This window comes from Diprion similis, chromosome 4 (genome assembly GCF_021155765.1).
Source record: "Diprion similis isolate iyDipSimi1 chromosome 4, iyDipSimi1.1, whole genome shotgun sequence".
NCBI lineage: Eukaryota > Metazoa > Arthropoda > Insecta > Hymenoptera > Diprionidae > Diprion > Diprion similis.
Window position 1 is genome coordinate 11,444,753 of NC_060108.1, and position 27,637 is coordinate 11,472,389.

At 34.6% G+C, this 27,637-nt stretch overlaps 3 non-coding genes across 3 annotated transcripts; 2 read left to right on the top strand and 1 right to left on the bottom strand.

The window, feature by feature from the left end:
- The first annotated feature begins 6,472 nt into the window (after positions 1-6,472).
- Positions 6,473-6,545, top strand: Trnaa-agc. Its single transcript has one exon. It is a non-coding gene; the product is annotated as a tRNA-Ala (tRNA).
- Positions 6,546-6,772: 227 nt separating this feature from the next.
- Trnat-agu lies at positions 6,773-6,846 on the top strand. The gene has a single exon. It is a non-coding gene; the product is annotated as a tRNA-Thr (tRNA).
- Positions 6,847-21,594: 14,748 nt separating this feature from the next.
- On the bottom strand, positions 21,595-21,666 carry Trnac-gca. The gene has a single exon. It is a non-coding gene; the product is annotated as a tRNA-Cys (tRNA).
- Positions 21,667-27,637: the final 5,971 nt, after the last annotated feature.

Below are 27,637 nucleotides of genomic sequence, written 5' to 3' on the forward strand. Positions count from 1 at the left end.
AGGATATATAAGAAAAATATCGATCTTGATGCTGAATATTCGAGAAAAGTAGAAGGTTCTGGAAAGTTTAAAGTAGATACAAAAAAACAGTTTTCATAGTGCGCGACCTATTTGTTTCCTTACTTGGTACTTTTTAAGAGAATTTGGATTGTTTACAGCCAAAACATGTTGTTTTTTTAAAATCTGAGAAAAAGCAGGTACTACGTATTATGAGCATACCCACATAATGAGTTCAGCATGTGTGTATTTAGCAGTTAATCAACTGACTATTAAATCACCTTTCAGAACTTTTCATATCCGGAGCGTCAGGTAACTTCTTTGATGGGCAATAAAAAATTAACAATTTTGATTCGTAAGTTGATAGACATTTAATCAAATTTTAATGAAAGAATTATTTAGTAGTCAACATTCCGAACTTCATTATTTTTCAAAGGTATTAGATATTACAATAAATCCTTATCTCTTGACTTTTTAATGCTTATTCCAAGGGGGTATTCACTCATAGATCAGGTAACAAGCGATTGCAATGATTTAAGTGATTTTAAAGTGACGGCTTTCCAAAGTTTTAGAAGTCCAGAATTATTTGTCGCTATTGGGGATAAGAATACAAAAATCTTACATAACATAAGTACTGCAATGCGCATAAGCATTTACCACATGAAAAAAATTTGTGAAATTTTACACATTTTCATTACGACATTTTTTTTTTAGAATCCTGAGTTTTTTTTTTCATAAGAAAAACCACTTTCCATAATTTTTGGACTTACAAGAGAAGCTTTAGAAATTAAAAGAAAACCAGTATGAATTTGATTATTTGGAAAATCGATGCCATGATTCTGACGTAACAGGGAGCCTAAAATTTTCAATTCATTGCGGATGTTCTTCGCGATATAATTTACCATTTACCCGTAAAATTGTAATTAAATTAATGGTGGTTACGAACTCTATTCACACCACCCAGTAAGCACCGGAAAACTCGTAGAGAATTTTTTTAGCAAGAGTGTAATATTGAATCTAGTTTATTCTGTTTTTAATTGCGACCTGGATCATTCGTTGAAGTCTTTTTTCTTTTTTTTTTTTTTTGGTTGATATATCTACAGCTTTTTCTCCCGATCCTTAATTTAAAAAGTGTTCTCGAAATTTCTTACGTTACTCTGTGTAGAAATATACAGAAAAAATTTAATCGCATTGCACTTTATTTTCGTACGAGGATGATCAGTAAATCTACTTTCAACTTCTTACAGGTTCAAAATTTAGGTAACGATCGCAACCATGCAATATTGTGATGGGTAATTAAAATTATCTTGAATTTTACACAGCGTGTTATGATACTGAAAGTCATGCTCTTTACTTGATAATTATCGTTACTGATACGCACTCCAGAATTTTGCCTCACAATGATGAAGTTAGATGTAATAAATGGATCCATGTATCGAGTAGGGTGTAAATTCGATAACTTTCTTTTGATTGTGATTTTTACGAACGATTTAGATCGATTCATCTTTTTATATTCAGAAGTTATGGTACTCGATGGATCATTTTCGGTTTACGGCAAACAATTTAAAGATTCTAAAGCTGCACATTGACATAAATTATATTCATAATGTTTCCATTTTCACTTAGGCCTATAAGAACATCGTAAATCGTATAATTTTAAAAGAAGATTGAATTTTTGCTTTCAAATAATATGTATCTTCACGGCTATTATCTTGCAAATTTTTTATACGATCAGTAATACAATATAGTATACCTCTCTGGATAGCTTTGGAATTACCACATACCAGCTGTAAATCATCATCCAACTCTTCACTATCACAACAGGTTTCAAGCAAATTTCTTCTGCCATTATTTATACATTCGTTGTCCCTGATAAATTCAAATGAAAGATTACTAATCAATGAAAAAGTCACTAAATAATAAACCTAATAAATGAAAGTCCTAATTTACGTACGTAGTTACAATTATTATAAAAAATAATCAAATAAATAGTTAATTAATTTACAGTAAAAAAAAAAACATATAACCTCTATTGATTACTGAATTATATTCGCAGTAATTAATTCAATTTATTTTAATTACCACGTATATTCGACTCATTTTCCATTCTGAAATCAATTTCAAATTTATACTATCAGAGTTTAAAAAAAGTTTGCTTATCGAGCTGTCAATTAATTAATTTTTTTACCGTTTTAATATTGCTACATTATTATCCTTGACATTTGCAAATTTTAATTTGACTCCTTAGAACTTCGTCTTCTGTCTAAGGAAGTTTTTTTATATCAATTTTACACGTGTGTTAACGCGAGTTAGGTAATGTTTGTCCCTAACGGACTATTAGCCTTGCTATTGGAAAATATTTTGTACTCGGGGGAAAAAGGCTTTTTATTTGGAATTTTACACCGCACGTTGTAATACTAACAAGTCATGCTCTTTACTCGATAATTATCGTGAAAAATATGCCCTCCAGATATTTTCCAAATCACCATTAACTGGCGTAACACACTTTCGTTCTCTGCCAAGTTCAACAGTTAGCAGACTATTCTTCTGTTGATTAGATACTTAGATTTTTGTACACATGAGAAAATTAGGCCAGAGAATTCTTTGGATGAAAATTCAAATTTTACAAACAATCAGAGTAGACCAAGGATTGAATAAAAATTTTAACGGATCGCCACTTGTTCATTTCCATGCACAAACTATCGTTCATCGTTGATCAATAAACACGAGGGAATGAGAGAAAGAAATTCTGAAATCGTAGAAACGGTGAATATTCAACAAATCGGCGATTGCAATCGGCCATGTTTGATGTGACCTGATTTTATTCAGATTATTATTATTTATAATAAATATTATCAGCGATCTACGTTAACAATGAATGAATTAGGGACGTACACTTTTATTCAAGCTACGATTTAAAAAATTTCCTAGTCAAATTCGTGTCCACGTTATCGCACAGTTCGACGAAGAAATTTCCTCGCTTCTGACGTCACGAAATATATAATTATACACAACACGACAGGTCAGCGGCACTTAATTTATGTTGGTTCAACTTGTTGACAAAGTCACTACTTCCTTATCTCGACTTTACAATCCCAAAAGGAAATTCAATAATAATTTATATTATGGTGTCAGTTTCAAGGACATTCCTTGTCACTGACTCGAGCTTTCGCCGCTTCTGACAATTTTGCAAACATAGAATAACATTCAGAAATTACGACTTAGAAGACGACGATTCGTCGGTACGTACTTTGAGGTGTGCTAACCACGTGCAAATGCGTGGCCACTAATAATCGTAGTTAAGGGGCTGCCCGGGTCGATTTTAACGTCCTATTCTATACACAATTCTGAACAAAAAGATTGAAATACATTTTTATTTTATCCCATAATAAAGAAATGGTACGAAAACTAGGAAATCTCAATAGTAAATTCGTAAGTGTTTCAAAGTGGTAAACTCTGTCGATAACAGATTCCGCGGAATCAGGTCATTATTAGAACATTATGTGGCCACTGAATATTAGGTTGGGTTAGTCTGTAGGATTCGTGTTTATATTCTTCGTTCTTGCATGACGGCCTTACCATTCGTAATGGCACAGTTTGCACAATTTATTGGCAAACAAGAGCTCCAGGAAAGGTCAACGTACATTGCCATTGTCGAGGTTTTAGAGAGCCAAGGATTATACTCGAACCTTTGTTAATAAATTACACTTAAACTTATGTATCTTTGTCACTGCAATTAACTACACATTGTTAATTGACTGATTTTTGCAAATGATTTACGATGACGATGATGATCATAGTAATAATAATTGTATTGTAATTTTTTTTTTATATCGAATTCACCACTCAACGACAGTAAATGGACGAGTGTAGCTAAATTTTGAATATTTAGTAATACGAAATGTATCTTTACAGAAAATTGGAGGTATACTTTGTTTGAGAAAAACATGAAACTCCCGCCAGCAGTAGCTTTTGCATATATTTCAGATTGAAAAAAAAAAAAAAAAAATTATACTTTCATAATATTCCATGGTGTTTGCAGGATTCAATATCTTTGAGGAGGGACTTCGGTGAAATTTCGTTAATGTCGAGTTTTTTTGTTTTTCAAATCACTAAAAAAGATGGAATCAAAAATTCCTTCCAACAAAATCTAGATCATGGCAGTACGTGTCCTGAAAAAAAAATTTCAATCTCCTGCGATGCGTTTTGATTACATATTTTCTAGTCGTTTCAAAAATCGAAAACTTGATATTATCAAAATTTCACTGCAGTCCCCCCTTGATATGAAACTAAAGCGTATGAACAGGCTCCTCTTCCAATAAATTGCGAGCACAAAACTTGGACTTAAAATCTACGGCCAAGTTACAAGAGTTATGGAGCAGAATCTGGATCATAGGATCAGATACACGAACTCGTGTCGTTGAAAGTCAGTCAATTTTTTTACACCATGCAGTACTCGAACAGAGTGCAAAGTGTCTGCTTCCTTTGTGTGTATTTTTCTTTGTCTTTTTTTGTACTTTCGCGATATTTTCTGTTGATTAATTTTTTCCCCTCAATTTACTTTTCTTCGTATGTTAAATATTTTTTTTTTTCCCCTAACATCGATTACGTGAACACGGATTACTACGGCAAGCATGCACACCTCATGGCCGATGAAAAACGACGACCGTGAACGTGGCTATTGTCACGGTCGGTGGGCTTTTGCATGCCTCTCGTACTATAAGTTTCCTTTCTAGAGATGTACTTATTTTTCTTATTGTTAACTCATGCTGTTACCTTGCTCATGGTATGAAATTGTTCTACAATTAGTCGTATACTTTGTTGGGAAGAATGTGAAATGAGAACGGTATTCTTTTTCGTTACAATTCTTTACATAATTAAATTATTATTATTTGTGGAAAGAAATTTTTTAATTTTTTTTTTGCAAATACTGCAAAATTTTCAAGAGAATGGTAGAGATTACAAACTTTTATGAAGCGATTTACATTACTTATTGATAAAATAGCTTTCCAATAATTATTGTAAATTTTATTTTACAACATCAGATGTGGAGATTTCATGAAAATAATATTCAGCAAATCTGTGTAAACTTTTGGAGAAATTGTGTCAACTGGGCAAGTTGATTGAAATTAGCGAATCTCGTACTTTGATTATGAACAGTAAATTATAGAAGAAATTATAATGGATGACCTCAGATGCAGATTAAGTTTTCAAATAATAGATCATATAGAGAAAAATTAAATCATGTTGAGGCTAAAAAATCTGTGAATCTTCAATTGGACAATTCTTGCAATGAATTCTCTACTAAAATTCTCTATAAATTCTTATACATTCTTGCATGGTCTTTAAACTGAAGCGAGAAACAATTAAATGCAAAAATGGAATAGAATGGCTATGTTCGAAGTAAATTTCACATCATCTGCTCTGCGTTACTGTTTACACAATCAAAAGGTTATTAATCCTTTCTATCGTACTTTTCGTTCATTTTACGATCGCTCTCTAAATTTGAATTAGTGAAAATTTACTGATCCACACTTACAAGTGTATCACTGGAAAAAAAAAAAAAAAACAGTGCATATACACCTACGATTCATCGACTTTTCGCTAAATTTTCACCGTGTACCCCGAATCGCCTATAATTAAGGGCATCACATTCATTAGACCCCTAATTGTAGGCAATTCAGGATACAAGTCGACTCTAAGCACCTCGGAGTTTCGTATCAGCCGAGTGAAAACAAATGAACAGCGAAGTCGCTCAGAGTCGATTGGAAATTGGCGAATTGCAATTTTTTTTTTATTTACGTATTTCGTACTTGAAAAAAAAAGAAAAAAAAAAAAAAATTGAAAATCACGTGCGATGTTTTTATTACATCTGTAAATAAATTAAAAAAGAAAAATAGATAAACAAATTGAGTTTGCTTCGCAACACGTGATTTTAAATATTTTTTTCTCCTCAACTTTCAAAACAAGTTTCACTAGCAACAACGTGGCACGTCTTCCTCAGGAGTTACTTCAAGTATTAAATATGGGTATACCGTAGAAGTATGAAATACGTACGTAAGTAAAAGTTGTAGACATAATTGGAAGAGAATTTGAAAATTTAAAAATAAAGCGAGATATGGTTTATTTATGGTATTTAGCTTTGCATTCTTTCTTGGCGAACTTTCGTTTTAAGATACATCCTAAAATGTGAGAGAAATTTGATGAGAAATTTGAAAGAAAGAAATTTTGCGTTCCAAAATTAAAAATGTTGTAAAATCTGTAATATTGTAGATCGAGGAAAAATAGCCTAACAAGTAGGCATCATTTTCACGTGTATGTAGAAATAGACGGATCAAGTGTCAAAAATTTAATTCATCCCTTTCCAAATCATCTAAATATCGTTCCTCTTTATTTCTGTGGCAAATTGCTAACAAAAAATCACTGCAGAAGGATGATTGACCGGAATTTGTCAATTGTCATTCCCATTGTCATCGGGGGCGTAGCTCAGATGGTAGAGCGCTCGCTTAGCATGCGAGAGGTACCGGGATCGATACCCGGCGCCTCCATAATCCAACTTTTTCATTATTTTATCCTACATTTTCCTTGCGTTCGTCTTCCTAGTATGAAGATAAATTTTTTTCTTACACTTAATATTTTCACCCCGTATCAATCACAATCGGTAACGACGTTATCGACTGCTATCCGGTAGAATTATTTAACTACCGATGAAATATGGACGCTCAAGCAAACTAAGCTTTGATATATATATAAAACTTTATCGAGTGACAGTATCGGCGCCGTGGCTTAGTTGGTTAAAGCGCCTGTCTAGTAAACAGGAGATCGGGGGTTCGAATCCCCCCGGGGCCTCGCCTTCGACGAAAGTCTAATTTAGGGCGATGAATTTTTTTTTTTTTTTTATATACTTCTTTCAACTACTTCTCGAAACGAACATTCCATCACCAGTAAAAATGCAGCTGATTAAAAATATTTATACGTATGTCAAGGGCCGGATTTCAGATCAGAGCACCTGTATTTATCAAAAAGATACGCATCATTGAATCAACCAACTATCAGAGCTCAACTTTTTGTAGATCCAGTCAAGCGTAGAATTTGTACAAATAATTTTTAATACTCATGTTTCTCACTGTTCATATTAAACGCAAATTGAAATTATTCACTCGAGGCGTCATCGTTGTACTTGGCACAATTTCTGGATGTAGAAAATTCAAAGATAACTCGTCGCCGTGTATATTCTATACGGCAGACACTTTTCTCTGCGTATTTCTTTCATCATCGTCATTCTGGACCCTTCGATTGGTCACGAACCAGCAGACAGTATCCGTATCGTCGGTATATCACTGGTTAACCGAACCCTCGGAAGTTATGAGCTATTTACTGAAATTTATGAGCTCTAGACTGTCTTCCTCTTGGTCAATCTTGAGTCCGGCGAAGGCGCAGCAATCGCGAACCTCGAATGCGGTAGTTACAATAAAACCGGAGCCAATCACACGGACCGCATCGCGGACTTTCTTTCCGCCTCGTAATTCGATCTCTTTCAAAGCCTTTCCTTAATATAAAAGCCACATCAGCGCAACGTTCAGATTCTCGCAATTTTTTCATCAGCACGTGGCACCATTTTTTCTCTCACGTGAATATTTTATAATAAAAATGATTTTCCGGGTGAAAATGATTTCCACGATTTTCTACGAACTTTTTTCGCGAAATTGAAACATTTCGTAATATTTTTTTACAAAAAATGGTTTTCGTGTAAAATTCTAAGTATGCATAGTTTCTTATAAAAACTTGTAGACTTTGATGAAAATTTGTTCAAAATCTACAAGATACTAAAATTTTTAACAGAAATTAACAATTCTTAACGAAAAACAAACTTTTATGAAATGTTCCAAAATCTCTAAAAATTCGTTTTACTTGGAACTTTGACCAGGGAAGAAAGTAAGAAGAAAAACACAATCGGTAGGGATAAAAAAGATCTTAGAATTAGAAAGATTGGTTTGTTTGCTTATCGAAAATCGACTGACCGCGTGCAGTGTGCATAATGTGGCGAATAATAATCCATGACAGAGTTTGCACGATAATTATGCAACTCCCATAGAAATTCTGCCGAAAATGTTCGTGTGGAAATTCGGTAAAGTATACAGGGTAAGTCCATTCACAGTCGAGACACAGCTTTTCAGTCAATCAACGCGCGTCGCGTCACCCTGTATAAGAAATCACATGATAAATTGTGAAAGCACGAATCATCAGATATATATACTAAATCAAAAATCGTAAAGTCAAATATAGTATGTAGTGGTCAACTATGTAGTGAACTATGATTTTTGATCTAGTATATGTGACGATTCAAGATTTTATATATAATCTTTTTATAAATTAGTGATTATTTTATAAATCATGTAATAAATTACATGCTGAATTTTTTTAAAACATTTTATGATTTGACACATGAACATTTTCAGTAGGGAACGTTTTTAGACGAAACGCAACGCGAAAGGTGATTTTTTACTCACGTTGAACTGCAATTAGAGACCCTGAAGACGTTTTGGTTGAAAATTCGTTCTTGTTCCCCTCAGAAATGTGTCGCACGCCTCGATATTACTCGTATTTATATGGCAGAGCATGCCGTCTTGTGTCCAATGCCCTTCACATATGTTTTACATCTTTGACATATTTAATATTTCTTCATTCTCAAGTGATATTTACTTTCAATAAACCGAGTATGTATAGAGAATTCCACGTCAATTCGACTAAGCTCTGGCCTAATTGATTTTTGATAAATTAAAATTAATAATCAATTACTCTCTTGCCTGTCTAATTCAAATTTGGTTGCAATATTTTTGAATAATTTCCAGAAAATAATGTTTCTATGCTTTATTTCTAATGAATTTTTTGCCTGCTCGATTTAAGGTACTTATAAAGAAGCGTTATACACTTTGAAAACGCGGAGAATCAAAATTTCTTTACCGCTCAAGCGATCAGAGTGAAACTAACTAAACTTGGGCAGTTAATGCCTTATTTTGGCCAAATTTTCACAGGTACACTGAATGGATCGGATTATCCGGTATGATGCCATTCGGCGGTGATGAAACACACATTTTGAGCCCAGTCCCATGAGATTTGATGGTGAAATGACAAAATGGCAGCTGATCTGGTTTTCAATTACGAAGTACACCGAAATCTCATTTTTGCGACATTTGTTACCGACCTTTCATGCATGCCGGTAATTTTTTACCGACATTACACGCATATATTACCAGCATGCGCGTAATGTCGGTAACAAATGTCGCCAAAATGAGATTTCGGTGTTCTTCATAATCGAAAACTAGATCGGCTGCCATTTCGTCATGTCACCATCAAATCTCATGGGACTGGGCACAAACTGTGTGTTTCATCACCGCTGAGTGGCATCATACCGGATAGTTCGATCCATTCAGTGCGACTGTGAAAATTTGGCCAATTTCTGTGGGTGGTAACCAATCTGTAAAATTTGTTTCCAAATTTTGAAAATGTAAAAAGACGCTCCACTTTTTGCCAAAGTAAGGCATTAACTGCCCAAGTTTAACTCTGATCGCTTGAACGGTATAGGAGTTTTGCATCCCCGCGTTTTCAAGGTGTAGAACGGGTCTTTATAAGCACCTTAAATCTTCTATAGAAGTATATTCATTTGAACGACCACTGATAGATGATTCGGAGTATAGGTTGCGAAACATAATTTATCACATCGTCTTCGCTGATCTACATTTTTTCATATCGATCTTAGATTCAGCCTGAATCTACGAATTGAATATTGCGATTTCGTAGAATCCGTGCCATTTTTTTCTTTATTTTTGCGTCAAATCAAAATGTTTTCGTTCAGAATTGTGTATAGAATGGAACTGTTAAGCCTCTTTTCGCGTTTGAGACACGTGGACCTCGATATTTGCTTGTACTCCCTTAATAATAATGCCCGTATCTCCAAAGTGCTACACCTGAATAAAGTATTTGATTGTTTACCATTTCTGGTAAACCCCGCGGAGGGGAGGCTTTACAAGATAGGAATCTTCGCAATATATATTTTTAGGTTAAGTTTGCTAACAAATGGTATGCAAAATGTGAAAAAAATAGCTCTTATGACAAAACAAATGTTTTTCTACTTTCGCGTGGCATTTTTTTCTTTTGCTTCCACAAGGAGGAAGCTTTGTGACGGTGAAAATTGTTTTTTCCAGTTTTCGATGTCAATGCGTTCAAAATATTCCAAAACACTGAAACATCATATTTTGAAAAAAATTCCGGATGTGTATGCGTGTGCGTGTGTGTGTACGTTTTGGCATTGTAAAATTGAAAGGATTATGACTCGAGAACTGTTTTGAGCCACGGTGTTTCCATTTTGCACAGATATTAATCTATATAACCTCTACATCACAGCAAATTCTGCCGAAATTAATGAAAAATTAAGAATTTTGCGGCTTTTTTTTTTAACTTTTGAAAGACCTCTGTGATCAAGTTATTTTCTACGAATTTTCAGATTTTATAAAAAATCATTTGTTTCGTACGAACAAAGTATCATGGAAGAATGGTGGATATTCAATTTGGGAATGATCAGTCGAACGGTTCAGATTTTACGATTTTTTTAATATTTCGAAAAATCGTCGAATCATTCGATCTAACTTGCAAATTTTAAGGTATAGTACTGTTTTTTTTTAAGATCGTTATAAAAGTAAAGTTAGTATAAAATTTGAAGAAAGTCGCTTAAACGATTCGGATGTTGCAACAATTTTTTTTGCCCAGAATTTTTCAAAATTTTTTAATTGAAAATTTTTGATTTGCCATTTGGATTGCATTTGTCACGCAATAAATTATTGAAACACTGTAAAAATGAAAATTTTTCATCTTGTTTGAAAAATAATGAAATGAAAAATAATCATTCAGCGATAAGTTCAACGACATACAAACTGACAGTTGTCGATGTTTCATCATATGACACGCACGAGAGTAGATGTATGAAGTCCCAATATTTGATTTCCTGATACGTAATATTAACACTTGAACCAACTACCAAATTTTTCTCCATTTCACAGATTCTCTGTTGTCGGGTTTTACCGATTCAACATCGGATAAATTCAACAAAATTCTGAGTTAACAGAATTTTAAATGATATCGAATGATATTCGAAGAATACATTTTATCCGCTTAATAAACAACTCTTATGTTGATTCGATGCAAAAGATTTTTGTGACAGCAAATTTCATTACCTCCTTCAACCACCAAACTCTCAATTCAACGGAACATGAATTAAATCAAGCTCAATTTTTTTTGTACAACAATTTCATATTTTTTAAACAAAACGATTAGGGTACGTACAAATAAATTTTTAGTCATTTTAATCACGAATTTTTTTGATACCAGAACTCACATTATTGCAAGGAATTCAAACCGTGTTACCTTGAATAAGTTGATGGTCTTTATTCAGTTCTATATCAAGTTGTCACAAGTATTTCGTCCAACAAAAATATTTTGTTAAATTAAGACCATGTAGCAGTGCTACCCTTACCGACAGAGCAAACTCACCCCTTTTTCTTCCTACATTAAATCAACAAGTAGGAGCAAAGGGTGAGTTTGCCCGGTTGGTAAAGGTAGGATTGCTACATTTAAGTCTTATATTCGTCGCATTTGACCAGAGCATTTAGTTGAATCAAACGAATATCACTTACTCGAATAATCTTTTTTCTCCGTGTATTTATGCATGAATTTTTCGTAATGTAATTGAGAATACTGGTAACAAAAATTGTGAGTCAAAATCACAGAATACATTTTATTTCTGCAATAAAAGTAACATCCTAATCATTGAAGTACCCAACCATAGATATTATAATAAAGTGTAATCAAGTTTTGGAGTATATACTAATTTTATGATGATAAATAAAATTAAACGCTGTGGAATTTTACTTCAAATCACTCAGATTTGCGCATTATTTGTCTAGAGTTTTATGAATCGTTTTAAATTTTTCTTTACGCAGAATACATAACTAAATTTGAACATCGTGAGATCCTTGGTAAGATCCATGCTTTTGAAGAATGTCCTATGTCTGTTTGTTTTTTTGTTTTTTTTGGTTCAACTTGTAGTCATTTACTTCTGAAAAATAAAAGCTTCAATAAATATATTTTTGTCATCTTGCGCTGGCCAATCGACGTGGCTTTTAAAATTCTTCGACAATGACACTAGCACTTTGAATTTTGAGACTACGTGACTCTCTTATGAAAAGGATTGGGCTACAATTAACTGTGAGTAATCATATCTTATTATTACAGGACACTTGATATGGATATTCAATGGTTATACGTCCCCTGTGAGTGAGTGTATGTACATATCGCATCCGGGCGACGAGAGCGACAAAACTCAAAAATAGTCCTTTTCCCAGGAGAAGCGAATAACTATGAGTAAAAGCTTTGCATGCTTATGGAAGTTACCTGTTGTTCTTTGATCTGTGACGGCTAATTTTTCAACTACCGAAATGTCACTTTTCAAGCTTATAAATAGAATCGAACCTCGCAAATCCAAATATGGCCTCAATATTTTGAATTGTATTCTACTCTCGTCGACCGGTGCGATATTTTCATGCACATTATTCAATATACAATACATCACCTTGTTTTACACACGTATGTGAATACTTATACGTTTCAAACACCTGTCCCAGGATAGAATTTTCCGTACTTCATTCGAAGGTCAAGAGCGTAGGTACCAGTCGATAACTTAATAATGGTAATAACGGTAATAGTCTTCATTGGTCGCTTACCGGCCGAGTAGCGCGGCTCAATTCGGTCGCTAAGGAAGATTTCTTTCCTACTCGCCGACCATGGTTACTCAATGAGCTCAGACTCGAACTACCGCAGATGCAATAGGGAAGCTTCGAGGAAAAAGTGTCTGATTCTCATATGTGCATAATGTAGGGGACTTGAAAGTAATTTGGTCACATTTTTTCATTTCCGTGTATAACGAACATTGTAAAAGTTGTATGCTAATGAATTCCATTGTTTTTTATACTATTATATTACACGAACAATTATTTCTTTGCGACGGAGGATGTTCATAAATTACTCAGCACAACGCTCAGGGTGAATAATAGAATAACGAGATTTAAAAAAATCTACAAGCATTTCTTCGTAGCATTGAATTGATACTCATAAAGTATACATTTGCACTGGATTGCAGTTTTATTCGTCGGAGATACGTGACGTGCGTACGTACTTACGGACGTTCGATAATAATTTGAATGCCATCAAAGAAATTGATGAATTAGCATATGCTCCATAACTCTGAATCCTGAAACTTTGATGCTAGTGAAAAAATGTTTGAAAAAAAAAATTCTCCAACTGTACGATTAGTATTAAGGATTAGTTTAAACAGCTATATAATCAAAAATTAGAAACGTTTCTAGTGTGGACCAAGTTTAGCTTCAAATGAAATGGCTCAGTTTAACAACTCTATAGGGACAGATCATCTCCTGGCAATCCATGCCTACAATTTTCAAGAAAAAACAATAAAAAACCGAGTTATATAAGAGATTTACGTATCGTGAAATACAATAGCTGGAGAGCACGTCATTGCAGTGAAAGGGAGTATTTTGCTTCAATCCGCTTCGCACAAAACGCAAGGTTACGGGCTCATGAGTCTGACCACTGAGCATTTATTTATTTTTTTCTTCTAAACCATTAAGTATAGACCTTAGAGACCATGTCCCATATCACTGAGCATCGGTGTTCCTGAAGGTACGCCGCATGTTGACACGTGTACCTACAATAGACTGATTCCAACCATGAAGTAAGGACGAAAAATCCGCACCTACACCTACGGAGATATATATATATTACATAATCCTGCACGTGCCAGAAGGACGGTAGTCAAAACAATCGAGCCAAAAGTACGCATGTAAAGCAGGGTAAAAGCCCGCGAATTTCGTGTCCCGTGTTGGATTCGACCGGGACTTTGTCTGGACTCGAAGAAAAAGAAGCGGTTGCTGCACCCGTCGCGCCATCGTGGCAAACCACTCCGGTATTTTATATCCTCGTGAAATTCGCTTTCGGAAAAAAGGGCGCAAAAAATCAATGCGTCGTGGGGATTGGCCGGCGGTTAGGGGTGGCGATGGATTCGATTGGTCCATGCTTTTAGGGGTGGCGCTTAAAGATGAGCTCTCGCTATGTCATCCCCTATATTGATCCCAAGCTCCGCAGGTAAGCAAGGCCCAGGATTTCTCTGTTGAAACGATATCTGTTGTTGTAGAATGCAAAAAAAAAAAAAAAAAAAAATGTTCATGTTACACGGCATATTTTTTTTTTGCCAAAAAATCTTCGGCTCAAAGTGTATTCAATGCGAATACATACAAATTTTGAGGTGAGAAAGTATGTAACAGCAGAAATCAAGGTTTCAGGTAAAAATATCGTTCTTTAGTAATGAAAGAAGAAAGTATGATGTGATTATGGTTATAAACTCATGTTATGAGGCAATGGAAATTGAAATTTAAAAACAGGGTACACAAGTGCGGTAAAAAGAAAAAGGAAAAACAAATACTTAACCTAAAACACGGATAAAAGGAAGCAGGTCTGAACGTATATACATATAATTACAAGTCCTTAACGCGGCGATGATATCATGCATCGTCGATTCGAGGAGAGGAAGAATACCCGTAATTCATCACGCGGAAATTTAATTTTCGGACGCGAGCTGGCGGTGAATTCAACCAAGTTGACGTTATGTTGGGTAGTTTATTTTCACGAGAGCTCGTATAGTCCTGATATATGTGGGCGAGTGTCGCTATGCAGGGGTTGCAGGGGATGCAGGGGCAGAGCGGTGATATTATACGTCTGCACGTTACGTACGTGCATGTGACGCTACCATTCGAGTGTACATAACCTATGTCTGCTACGCAGCACATACGCTCGAATGCAGCGGTTCTTCGCGATAGGTATTCCTGTGATAAATACTTGCTCGTATACCTCGAGCACAAGCAGACGCGATTGACGATCCCTACATTAGCACAAATTGCCCGTTGTCATACGGGGTTAGGCCTTGGATCTATGGATATGAGTCATTCCACGTCAAGCGGGACATCTTTCTGACCGCATTTGCTTGGAAATTGTTGTAATTTTTTTGTAAAACGAATGCATCAAAGAATTTTCTCTTAACTCGAATGGTTCAAGAGTTTCAAGGGGTTGAATTTTCGAAAAAATTGTAAAATATTTAAATCTTGATCTCATTTGAACGTCGATGTCTCTGGTTCCATTTGTCGTACAGATTGCATGAAAAACTCGTACTTTCATCTTTCATTCATTTGAAATTGATGGAATCTACGATTATCCACTTATTGTAAACAATTGTATTATTTAAACGTGATTTTCAACATGATAACCATCTTTGAAAATTTTGAAAAAATACGAGCGTATTCCTTGGTTCATTCTCTAAAAATTCTGAAAGTTTGAAAGTGGGACTATCATCGAAATTATGTTTGAACTGCGATTGATTCATGCGGGGCGTCGTGCTTGGTCGTGTACGCAAGCGCATCAAAACCGAGGCTTGTCCGTTTTGCATGTAAGAAATAAAAGGGCACAATACACACGTTCTACTTCATTCAATCTATCATATCACGAAATTATTTACTTTATTACATACTGAATACTCGACTTGTAACAACAAAATTTTTTTTATGGAAATTAGAACGTCATATTACGAATCTGAAACTAAAGCTCTTAGCTGTGCAACAGCTACTGTGCGTTAAGAATAAGTAGTTAACATATAATATCGTTTTTGATTTTATAAACTCAAATGGGTCACAATGTTATTAAATTAATTACCTACTAAATAACAAACTCAAAACTACTCGACGTAAACTTCAGAACTATAGGTAGAATTAAATAAAATCTTAAAGTAAATTGCAAATTTACATTTCTATTAATAGTCGATTTATGTACTTGGAAACCAATGCTTCTACTGACTTCTGTGCAATGGAATATCTTTTAGCAAGAATTTTTTTCGTTGAAATCGGCTTTAGACAATGAAATGTCAATGACCACGTACTAACTTCGCTCCTTCGAATCGAGCTTGTAATGCAACAGCTTCTTCTTTATAATCCTCATTAGGGAAAAAAATTCATGTAGATACTTTTAATATTCTCATTATTTTTGGCCCAAGAAAAAAACTTTTTCGGGACTATTTATCGGATCTTGTGATGGTTCTAAACTGCTTATTACGGCTAATCTTTTGACGGCACCCCCAATGCCACCACAAAGCTCGAATTAATAGTGCGCGTTACAATAAATGCATATCTGGATATTTTTTTGCATTTTAGTGAAACAGTTTTCTATTTAAACATTGTGAAAAAATTACCAGAAGTAAAAGTATAAATTAGTAGTTTAATAGTATAATAGTAGCAGTATTATTTATTAATTCCGAATTATTATCACTTTGTGCAGAAGAAGATTTTAAAATTTTACGTGAATCAATGTCGCCGTGCGTTCAAGCAAAAAGCTCTAATTTTTGAGCAATTAATTAAGTACATAAGTACGTTTTTTGTTATGGTGTAATCGATTTTGGTAAAAATTTTTGTTATATTTTTGTCTTAGATAGAAGAGAGGTATTCGGAAAAATTGTAGATTTTTATAAAGTTAAAAAAATAATGCACATCTTACAATAGATAAATCAAAAAATGGAGTTTAATAAAGATAGTTAAACAAACAAAAAGTTAACGAAAAGGGCGTGAAATATACTTCAAACTAACATCATGTGACAGTTTTTTTTCATAACCATTTGGACTTAAAGTTTTATTGGTTTAATTTTTTTATCTCAATGCCATCGATGATCAATTTTATAAGTTAAAATTGTCGATTCATATTTCACCTGCAAAGTGTTCGGTTTGACTTACTCCCATTTCATCCGACTCAGTTTAAACGGCGTTCAATTTTTTCTGTAATGATTTAGAGATAAGATGACCTTAGTTGAAACTTCGATTAACTTTGCGGACAAAACCAGTTTTGAGTTAATGTTTCATCGGCTGAAAACACGATTCGCGTTACGACAGGCACAAACTCGAGCTATTCACCGTTCAGGATGAGAGCTGTGACGACGTATTCCATTCAAAATAAATAGTATATAGAAGGCTGAGTGGTTCAGTGAGGCAGTAGGTCTACGATATTTGAAGGAGACGGTCTAACTTAAATCTGTGCGAGACTATAAGTTCCAAAAGTGTACATCACCAAGAAAATCCTGATTAGGTAATTAATCAAAAATTCATTTATTTCAATGCTCAATATAAAGAAAAAGGAAAGAAAACGGAAAGTCATTTTAAGCAGTCTAAATAGCACATAATAATATTAATTATCGAACGCTAACTTATATAAACTAAGATAAACTTGATAGTACGACTCGTTAATGACTAGGTGAATAGATGAATAATCTATTTTTTTTTCACACTATCTTGAATTATCTTTTGCATTTTTCTTCTCGCTCTCTGTTATTTCATGCTCAATCGTTATTAAAACATTACAAGACTAGGCCTGCAAACCACGTATGTAATTAATCAATTCGGAATCGAAACACGTTTTTCTCTTAGGTTATTAGTCACGAAAAAACCTGTATTAAAGCTTGATTTTGAAAGATGCAATAGAATTTACCAACTTTCGCAATGAAATTTGGATTTTAGATAAAAGTTTGTGTACCCTTTATTGTCATTAACGATCGTCAGTAATTGAAAATCAATTAATTGTTCAAACATTCGAAATAAATTATCATGTATCAAATGAAGTTTTTTTTATGCTTAAAACAAAAAGAATTAAATAAGTAAATGAGAAATGAAAAAAAAATCAAAAAGGAATCACCACCTGGAGAGAAAAGTATAGAAAAATATAAACTGGAACCAACTGGAACTTTTCGGGTGATACAAATTGATTAGTGAAAACGACATATCTTTAGTGAAAATAAAAATAAAGTTCAGATCAAAATAGGCTGCAACATTTTTTCCCGGCTTGGGGTAAAAAGTTAAGGCTTTGGGGTAGTAAGTTATTACACAGTCTTATCTTCACATTTCCCAAGAAAGTCATATTATTTCATCCACAATAAAGACAAAGAAGTCTTATTATAAAATGTATTACATTTATTACTATTGTTTATATATTATACTTATTATTATTATTAAAAATTAAAAAAAGACTCGATGCTTTTTGTCTGATAAACATTTGACCGCCTCAGTTTGAATAAAATAAAATTTTATAATTTCTCTGGGTCTCGATACTCGATCGTATATTACAAAAGTGAAGACAAAAGGAACGAAAATCATTCAATTTTGGAAAATATTATATAATTTACCAATTGCGTGCATTACGCAGCAGTACTTTGGAACCCCTTTCAGCTAGCATGGCGTCAATGTCATTCTGCAGTTATGGCGCTGCTGCAACAGAGAGTTGGGTACGGGGGTGGAAGTTGTGTTTTGCTCCATATTTCGCGCGAGTTTCTGTGGGGTGCTATCCTCGCTTGATGGATTAACTTGCGACCCGAGTGGAAGGCAGCAAGGACTGCTTGGGAATTATTACTTTCCCTTTTTTTCATTTCTTGTTTTTTTTTTTTTACCTCATATATTCCAACGTGCCGAGCGACCGTGGCAGGAACTGCAAGGAGCCAGCCATTCGCCCAAATTTTTGTATACGTAAGGCTACTCCTCTGTGTCTGAAAAAATATGCCTGTGAAATATTCGGACTTATTTTTCACTCAGAAGGACGATGCAGAGTATACAAAATTTTGAATCAAGGATGTTACGGAGCATCGAGTCGAATGTAATGGAAAAATGGAGGGTTGAAAATCAAAATTGGTACGACAGAGGAATTATGACTTTCAAACGGATCAACAATATGGGATTTTTTCAAAAATGTACTATCAATTTTGAACTGTTTTTTTTTTTTTTTTATTGAATTTACAGGATTTAGTAGATTTTCTGGATAAAAAGGTATATCCTTTTGATAAAATACAACTGAATCAACTTTGGTTTCACTTTTCAGTTTCCGATTTATTCTTCGTTCTTTGTTTTAGTAATTTTGATACTTGATTGTACATATTAGGCTGTTTCATTTTTTTTTTTTGCCCTACTTGTTCGTTTTTGAGCTTATGCCGTGTAATGAGCATGTTTCTGTCTCCTAGAGACCATGCGAAAAAGCTCATCTCTAAAAACTTTGGATCTGTTGTTCTCATAAAATAATGATTCCTGAAAATAGTTGTAAATTCGTGAAGCCTAAAGTAATAATCAAATCGTCATATTATTATCAAGAGAAAAAGATTATATTTGAAACTTTCCAAAATCGCATGCTCATTAATATACTGAAAATCTATTTAATTTTTTTATATCCATCCTGACGTGTGAAAAATAGATAAGCGTTATTTGAGATGTATAGCATCTCATCGATATTGCATCGATATTCACATCCGCTTTTTCGCTCAAGAAATTTGAAATTGGTAGATAAGACCCTATTAGACAATAGATATCCACCTAACTTCATTTTTGACATTGAGGAACGTAGAATCCATATATATAAATAAACTAGGGTAGCAACAACAACAACCTTGAACAGATTGCGAGTTAAATCCCATATAAAATAGAAGGCTTATCTACCAATATCAAAAAATTTCTGAAACAGCAAGGAATCGAAATTTCGTACAAAACTTTGAATGAAACAGACTGTTCACTTCGTTAAAAACAGTGACTCTGAGTCAAGAGCAGATTAAACGCTGTTTATAAAATTGTTTGCAAGAAATGCAACAAAACTTACGTCGTTCAGTCATCACAGCATCTTAAAGAACGAATATCAGACCATCGCTCCAAAATCGAACGTCATGACGCAGAAAGTTTCGCTCTTGCTGCTCATAGTTTAGAACTAGGACATTTTGATTTTGAAAAGATAACACTTATAGCTTCTGAACCGAATTGGTACAATCGAAATATCAAAGAAATGATCTATACAAGCAGAAATATAGATCTATACCTTTAATCGGCGTACTGATGTACAAAACCTCAGTCATTTAAACTTTGATATTCTATAAACTGTTTGAATTTTGGCGCCTTTGATACGATGCTTCACGAGATTTTCGCTCGTTTGTCAATTGCCTAACCTTAAATCCCGAAGTTCTAATACATCGCGATCAATTCTCGTGTAACTTCCTTTCAACATGGCGTTATACCAACATCTGAGCTACGAAGGTAGAGAAATAATTGTAAATAATCTTGATACATCGCTCTTTAACAACTCTGATTTCACTTCTAAACATTGTATTCGCTTCTTATAACATGTTTGTTTATACAATTTTTGTAATATTTCTGTGTAAAGTCACAAATGAAGAAGTTTTGCGCAAACTAACCTCAAAATTTGAGGAACATGCTGCTTTGGTAGCAATTAAATTGAAATTTAGCTTCACCAATACATGCTGACAAATCTAGTTGAGTTAACTAACAGATAATGTTTAAGGAAAAAACGAAAGTACAGTTAAGCATTTCTTTATATTTTTGTTACAGCCTAAAGATGGTAGGCAACGCCGGCCGAAACATCGTTTTACGTTTTTGTAAAACTATATATTTGGCCATCACTCGACGAATTTTCATCACTACTCAACTACCTGGTCACGAATATCATCTGAATTACCACAAGCTCTCCAAAAAATTGAAGGTAAAACAATTTGCTATCCAAATTTTTCTAAGTTATCGTAAAACACATCCCAATTTGATTGAATGAATTTTCAATAACTAGACCAACATGACATCCTGCATAATTGACTCTGAAATACAATTTGTTTTCTCAATAACGTGATAATTTGATTGGAAAAATTAATTAGATACGATATCCGCGATAGGTGCCGAGATATTTCGTTTATTGAAGTTGACGTTAATTTTGTATTTCATCTAGATATCAGATACAAAATCCCACTAGGCTATCTTTTAACATTTTTCTAAGGATTTTTTATTTGACGTCGTCTTTCTGGTAAATAAAAATTTATTTTTTACGGCATGGGCATTGAAAAGTTCACTTTTTGTGGCAGTTTTCGTTCCGTAAAGTGACGCTTTATACGGCAGCGAACAAAGTTGCGGAATAAAGTCTTTATTCAGCAGTTTTGATGCGCAGTTCGAAGTGCGCATCCCAAACTGCCGAATAAAGTAGCTTCGTCGAAGAGATCGCGACATAACCTCACTCTTCGTTTTGCTTTTCAATGCCCATACCGTAAAAAATATTGTATGTCGCATGCCCGTAAACCGTTTTTTCGCTCGGATAATTTCAGTACTCGCTTCCGGCTCGCCTTCAGCTCGTTCTGAAATCTTTATCCTTGCAAAAAAAAAAAAACGGCAGTTTACGGGCATGCCAAATAAATAGCTATTTCATTGCGGGAGCCAGAAACAAAAATATATAAGCCGACTATACACGCTAGGTACATTCCCTAATCGTGACACGCTTTATGCCTAAGGATATGCAACCGCGGTTACAGTGACGTGTGTTTCTCGATATTTATTTGGCACCAACGCTGTTTCATGAGAATAAAAACGTAGAATCGAGAGCACCCGGGTTTATCACTAGTCATTTGAACAAAAATAAGTCAGGGGGCACCCGGGTTTGAACCGGGGACCTCTCGAATTGCAGTCGAATGCTCTACCACTGAGCTATACCCCCAATTGTGGAATTCCAGAGAAGGACTCGTTTTTGACTCATACTCGATGCCCACGCATCTTGTGGATCCAGTCTGATAGCGCTTCTGGTTATGGATGTCGTTACTGCACGCGATCAGACGTATAACGAGAGTGAAGTTCGCGCTGGTCTTTTGCGCGGTCGTTATCGAAACTCTTAACGTCAGCTTAAAAATTGACTGCAAACAACTCTGGAACCAAAAGACTCTGTTAAAGTATTTAGATCTGCAAAATTTTTCGTCTAAAAGACCTTGGCGACTACTTTGGCTGTTGGGTGTATGAGATAGTGTGGTTTTACAGACCTACCAAATTTTCATCTTTCTTAGTTCTTTTTCGTGTTTGCACGCTATTCAAGAATAAAGTGAGATATAGTGAGACCAATTAGATGGTTTTGCGAAATAAAATTTGAACACCTATACAAATGTTTAGATTCTTGGGTTGTATTAGAGATTTACACATTATGGGTCACACTTATGTTTGGTGTGGCTTGAAGTTTGATCGAACTCAAAGTGGGAGGTACTCATGTCGGATGATAATGCATTATGAGATAAACAGCTTGACAGAACTCCGAAACGAACCTAAAGAAACGATTGAAGATGGAGATTTCCATTTCCAGGGTGCAAAATCAGCTATAATCAAATATGAGAACCCCTTTTGGGCTGAATCACCTTCCGGTTCTTTTTAACAACCAATTTTTAGCAATCACGTAATGTCAAGTCGCGGTCAAGTGTGTTTACGACCTTCATTGGGAGAATGTCATCTGTTACAGTTACTGGAAAATTATAGTAAACTGAGTTGCGTTACACAAACAAAAGGAGATGTAGCACAAGTATCTATTTAGCGTGATTATAGTTGTCAGTAAGAAATTTTTTTTATTTGATTGACTACATTTTTCATGTAAGTAAGGCCTTATATTTTATTGTTGTACAAACATCAAATCCTCGGCATTATAGTTACAAGAAAATATAGTACGACTGGCCATAATGAAAATCACAGTACCACATACTAGATTTCTAATTTCAACAACAAAACTCATATTCATTTTGTATTCAGAAAATCATTTTCGTGAAAATAAAATTGTATAATGAAGATATTCGAAGACTGTACAGTAACTGCAACGAGAAATTTTTCTCAGTGTCGTTTTTCCGAAAATACATAAAAGAAGATAGTGAAAATAGACTGTCTGGTATAAGCGTAGTGCGTAAGGAGCGAAAGCACATTTTAATATCTCTTCTTTTGTACATGCACAGCAAGAGAGTCTTGGAAAAAATTCGCGGAAATATATCGCAGCGCCTTGTTTACGGCAATATATGTACTCGCGTGTGTATTGTGCGGCGGGGTAAGCAGGCGGTGTGCATCGATGACGCCGGTACACGAAGAGCTACCTCGTTCGAACGATTCTTCTCTCTTTTCCTCTCTTTCACTCTATAAAAGAAACCTTTCAGCGTATATAAAAGAAGGAAATTCTTGGGGCTATAGTGCCCAACAACGGGTATTACGGACTGCTCTGTGGTAGTCATGGTTCGACGTGTAATCCACGTATTGTGCCAGCCCAGCCCTCATCAACCGAAGAGATTCGCCCCCCTTCGCCCTGCCCGCCCTTCGGAGCTTCGGATCATCGCTTCTCGGTTTCTGTATGTAGATATATAGAAACAACTAGGAGTTGCTTTTGAATTAAATCGTTCGCTTAACACTGTCGCTTGGGTTATATTGGTAATTGTAATCGATTGCATACAGGTAAACAAAACTGGTACAAGTGCTTTTCTTCAATTTCGCCATGAACTATGTCAGACAGAAGTGAGAAATCTGATTTATAAGGTTTAACTGACCTGGAGCAACTATCTCTAGGCACAACTGTCGATGGAAAACTATTGAGCGTTACAATTCCAATAGAGAAATTATCATTATCCAATGATTTTGATTCTTGATTCTGCAATAAAGAAGATGATGAAATGTCCAAATGATATGCACGATCAGAATTCCGTTAAAGAGAGAAATTACCGTATAGAAAAAAAAAAAAAAAAACTTTCGTCAATTATTCTCTTAAATGTATAGAGTTTGAAAATTAATGAAAATGATATTTTCATCTGTACCTGAGACTTCGGTAACGTTCATCATTTCTTTTCATACCGAACACCTGCAAATGTGGGAAGCTATTTGAAAAGCTTTTCGTTAAGTCCGCAGTGGGAGGTGACGATCACTCTCGACTGGAACCTGCAGAGCTTTTAGCAAAGTTAAAATGATCACTATGATCAGGGTAGATCATCGTTAACGATAATGGCGGATTACCAGATCTGAAATCTCCATCTGGCGCAGCCCTAACTCATCGTATTGCGCGTTAGTAATTCGTATTTGCTTGCAAGTATTATTCGTGACTTCGCATGAGTTGCCTCGTACGCAATGGATTCGGTGCTAATCAGTTTCACCCTAACGGGAAGTCGCAGATTGTAAATAGTCAGTATATATTCAGGATTTGGTCGAGGTGAAAAGACGATGACCAATGTACAGAAATGTTTCGTTTTTTATTTTCACCTGCAAAAACGATACTAAACATTTGATCGTACAAATACTGAAAAATGTCGATCTGCATTCTCAAGACGATTACTGCAAATGCTTCTGGCTAACTTCCGTATCCTTCAGGTCTTTGTGGAGGATGAATTCAGGCTTTTTGGAAAGAATTAGCAAAATAGAAAAACAAAATTAAACGGACAACTTCCAGCCGTTCAACTTTTATCGCGTAGAGACCGAGATGGCGTGTTAAGTACACGTCGTGTAACCCAAGTGTGAGTATTAGTGGTTGGGGTTAGGGGTTTACAATGGATATACATTTCATTTGGCCAGAAGCCAGTTGGCGCTATCCATCGACGGTGGAGAGTGTTGAGACTTCGTTCACGGATTTACCGAATATTTAGTGGGACTTATGGTCTTAGCGTTTGCCTGCACGACCGCAGGTGTCACTTACGTTGCCGACTATCAGCCATATGAAATTACCCTGCACGGATCTCTTTACGGTCGGATAATGGAAATCCGAGCAAATATGGGGAGAAGACACCGATATCGTATAGTATTTGAATTCATCAATTGCGAGATTAGTTCGGGAGATAAATCTTCTGCCAATTTTCATCCGTTGCCACTAATCACGAAGGTAGAATGAGAGTATTATTTGCACGCTGAATATTGGATTGAGATTTAGCAGGGAAAAATTAATAATATTAGCAGAGAAATTGTTGAATTTTTTTCATACAGACTCGAGATTTTCTAACAAATGAACTTAAATATTTTTCCATATTTTAAATGTATTGTGTTCTTTTTTAAACAGTTATACTAATCTTGGAGAATTGCTAAATTTCTTCGTACACTGATCTGTTCATTTTTTCTATTTAAAACAAATGACTTTAACTATTTTACTGGTAGGAGAGAGTATAATATTTTATTAAATACCGTAACGGAAAATTTCGAAGCTCCGTAGATTTTCACGCCTTTGGATCTCTGAATCTCACGGCAGCTCTGAGAACTCGCGAGACACAACCATTGATCGTACGCTTAGATCTCGTATACTCTTGACATCACTTTACTACTGTAATACTAATTAAGGGGTTTTTATGCCTCAGCGGCTTTTCTTCTGCGAGCTAATAAATGGCGACAATTTTTCTTGGTTCGATTGAGTGTTTAGATTAATTTATTTCGTTTTATATTTTATCCTTCAATCTTCATTTCGTTTATACAAAATCACGGAAGCTTTCCATATTGGGAAGTTTTCCGACTATACGGTAGAGTTGAAGAGAAGAAACCCGAGGAAAAATGTTTGGTAAATCTAAACGACATTTCCATTAAAAATTATTGTATAATTGTACGTAAGGATTCTCATACGCGCTCAACAGCTTTTAAATCTTGAAAGCTTGTGAAACATCAACATCAATTTGTTGTTATTGAGACTGATCGCCGAAGGTTTTTTTAAGACCTTTTTAATTATTTGCATTAAACGAACAAAACGAGATATCGCAAAATCGATACGATTTTTACTTGAACTAAAATTCAAAATAAGTACAAATTATTTCTGGTTATGAAATTGATTTTTCGCATGTTTAATGTATGTTTGAAGCAAAAAATTACTATGGTCACATTAAAATATTGTTTTTCCACTCGAAATATGCACGATGAAGATGAATTTTAGGAAAAATGGTCGTACTGAAATTGATTATGTAGGATTTCTTTGATAACGATAACAATAATATTTTTACGAGTTCTATACAGAAGTAACTGTAGTAGTACAAAGAGTAACAAAACTAGATTCTTATTTTTCATTTTTTTTTTTTTTTTTTTTTTTATTATTCTTATTAGAGAGAGAAACGTAAAAGACTGGAAAAAACGACAGATTTTGAATTCTTTTGCCAATTAAAAGAAGTTGTTGCTGATCATTGTGAATATACTATTGTTATCATTATCACATAGATCGTACATCACCCGTTTTGATTTGGCTGTTTTTTTTCTAAAATTCATGTAAAACAGTGATACAAAGTGAAAAATATGTTGTTGGTTTTCATAAAACATATGAAAAATTAATTCAAAACTTTGAAGCAATTTATACCTATTTTGAATTTTATTTCGAACAAATAATCGTACGGATTTTGAAAAGGCTTTAGAACAACTGTTTCATTTCTAATTTTTTTTGATAGAGGAATGCTAATAGTTAGAAATGAAGGTTGGCATGCTTCAACAGATATTATTATGTCCTACAATCTACGCTAGCGAGTGTGTCTGACCTGTTACTCCATAATTTATCGACGACTACGTACATATTACTTATACATTGAGACTATATAAAAATGTCGAATATTTTTTTTCAAAATACGAGTCAAAAATATTGATTTATATGATGAGAAAAGAATGCTGTCAAAGCTTGAGCTCCTAATATAAAATAATGAAACCTTTTTTGTAAAGCGTTCAATTTCGTATAAAAACACGATCTGGTCTTATCAGTAAATTAATGCGTCAACATTGTCTAAAATTCCAAAGTTGAAGAAAAAAAAAAAACAACAATTTCTCACGAAACTTAAATGAGAAATAAAAAATCGCGATGATGCACCTCTAAATATTGATATCGCGAGATGAAATTTTGACGGTATTCTTTTTTCATCATTATTTGGAACAATGTTTTCGATTTGAATCTGATAAAAATAAAAAACTAGACGATTTTTTCGATACAGTCTAACACATACATATATCTATAATGCAGAGTGCCAAGTTTTCACAATCAGTGTTTATAGTTATTATGGCTTGCGGTCGCCTACGGATTACTCATATCACACAATCAGAATCTCAACGTCATAAACGGAAGTTGTCGCTGGGCGGGCGGTACTTTAACCAAAGAACACGAGGTGGCTACGAGAATATACAGTCTTCTCGAGAGTTGCAAATTCAACAATACTGCGATATATAACCACATGCAAAGATAATTTAAATAGAGAAGTCCGATGCTCCCCGGGAAAAGTTCCCCGGGAAAAGCTCCGCCATGGACACTCCGCCAGGGAGTCTTGGGCATTACCGGGCAGCAACTTCAACCACTCTCTTTTAGCCTTTATTCGTAAGATTTTCATTTCTACTTCTTAACGGTTACGTGAAGGGGAAATGAATGGTTTTTGGCAAAAAATTACTCCCGCTAGTTTTTAAATGTCTTTACGTTTCGTGATCTTTAAGTAACAAATATTGAAAAAAGTGTACTATCGTGAGGCTACCGCGTGTCAATTTGTCTCATTGACAGTAAGATGGATTCGATTGCACTGATGAAGAAAATTTTTTTTAACAAGGAAGGTGCTCACTGATTTTGAAATCCTATTTACCCTCGTTATGATTACCATATTTATTTCAATTCGATCAGGTCTAGTTTTTGTGTTACAGTTACTTTACCGGTGAAATTGAATTTTTTATTGTTTTGACTTACATGTTTTGATTCAGGA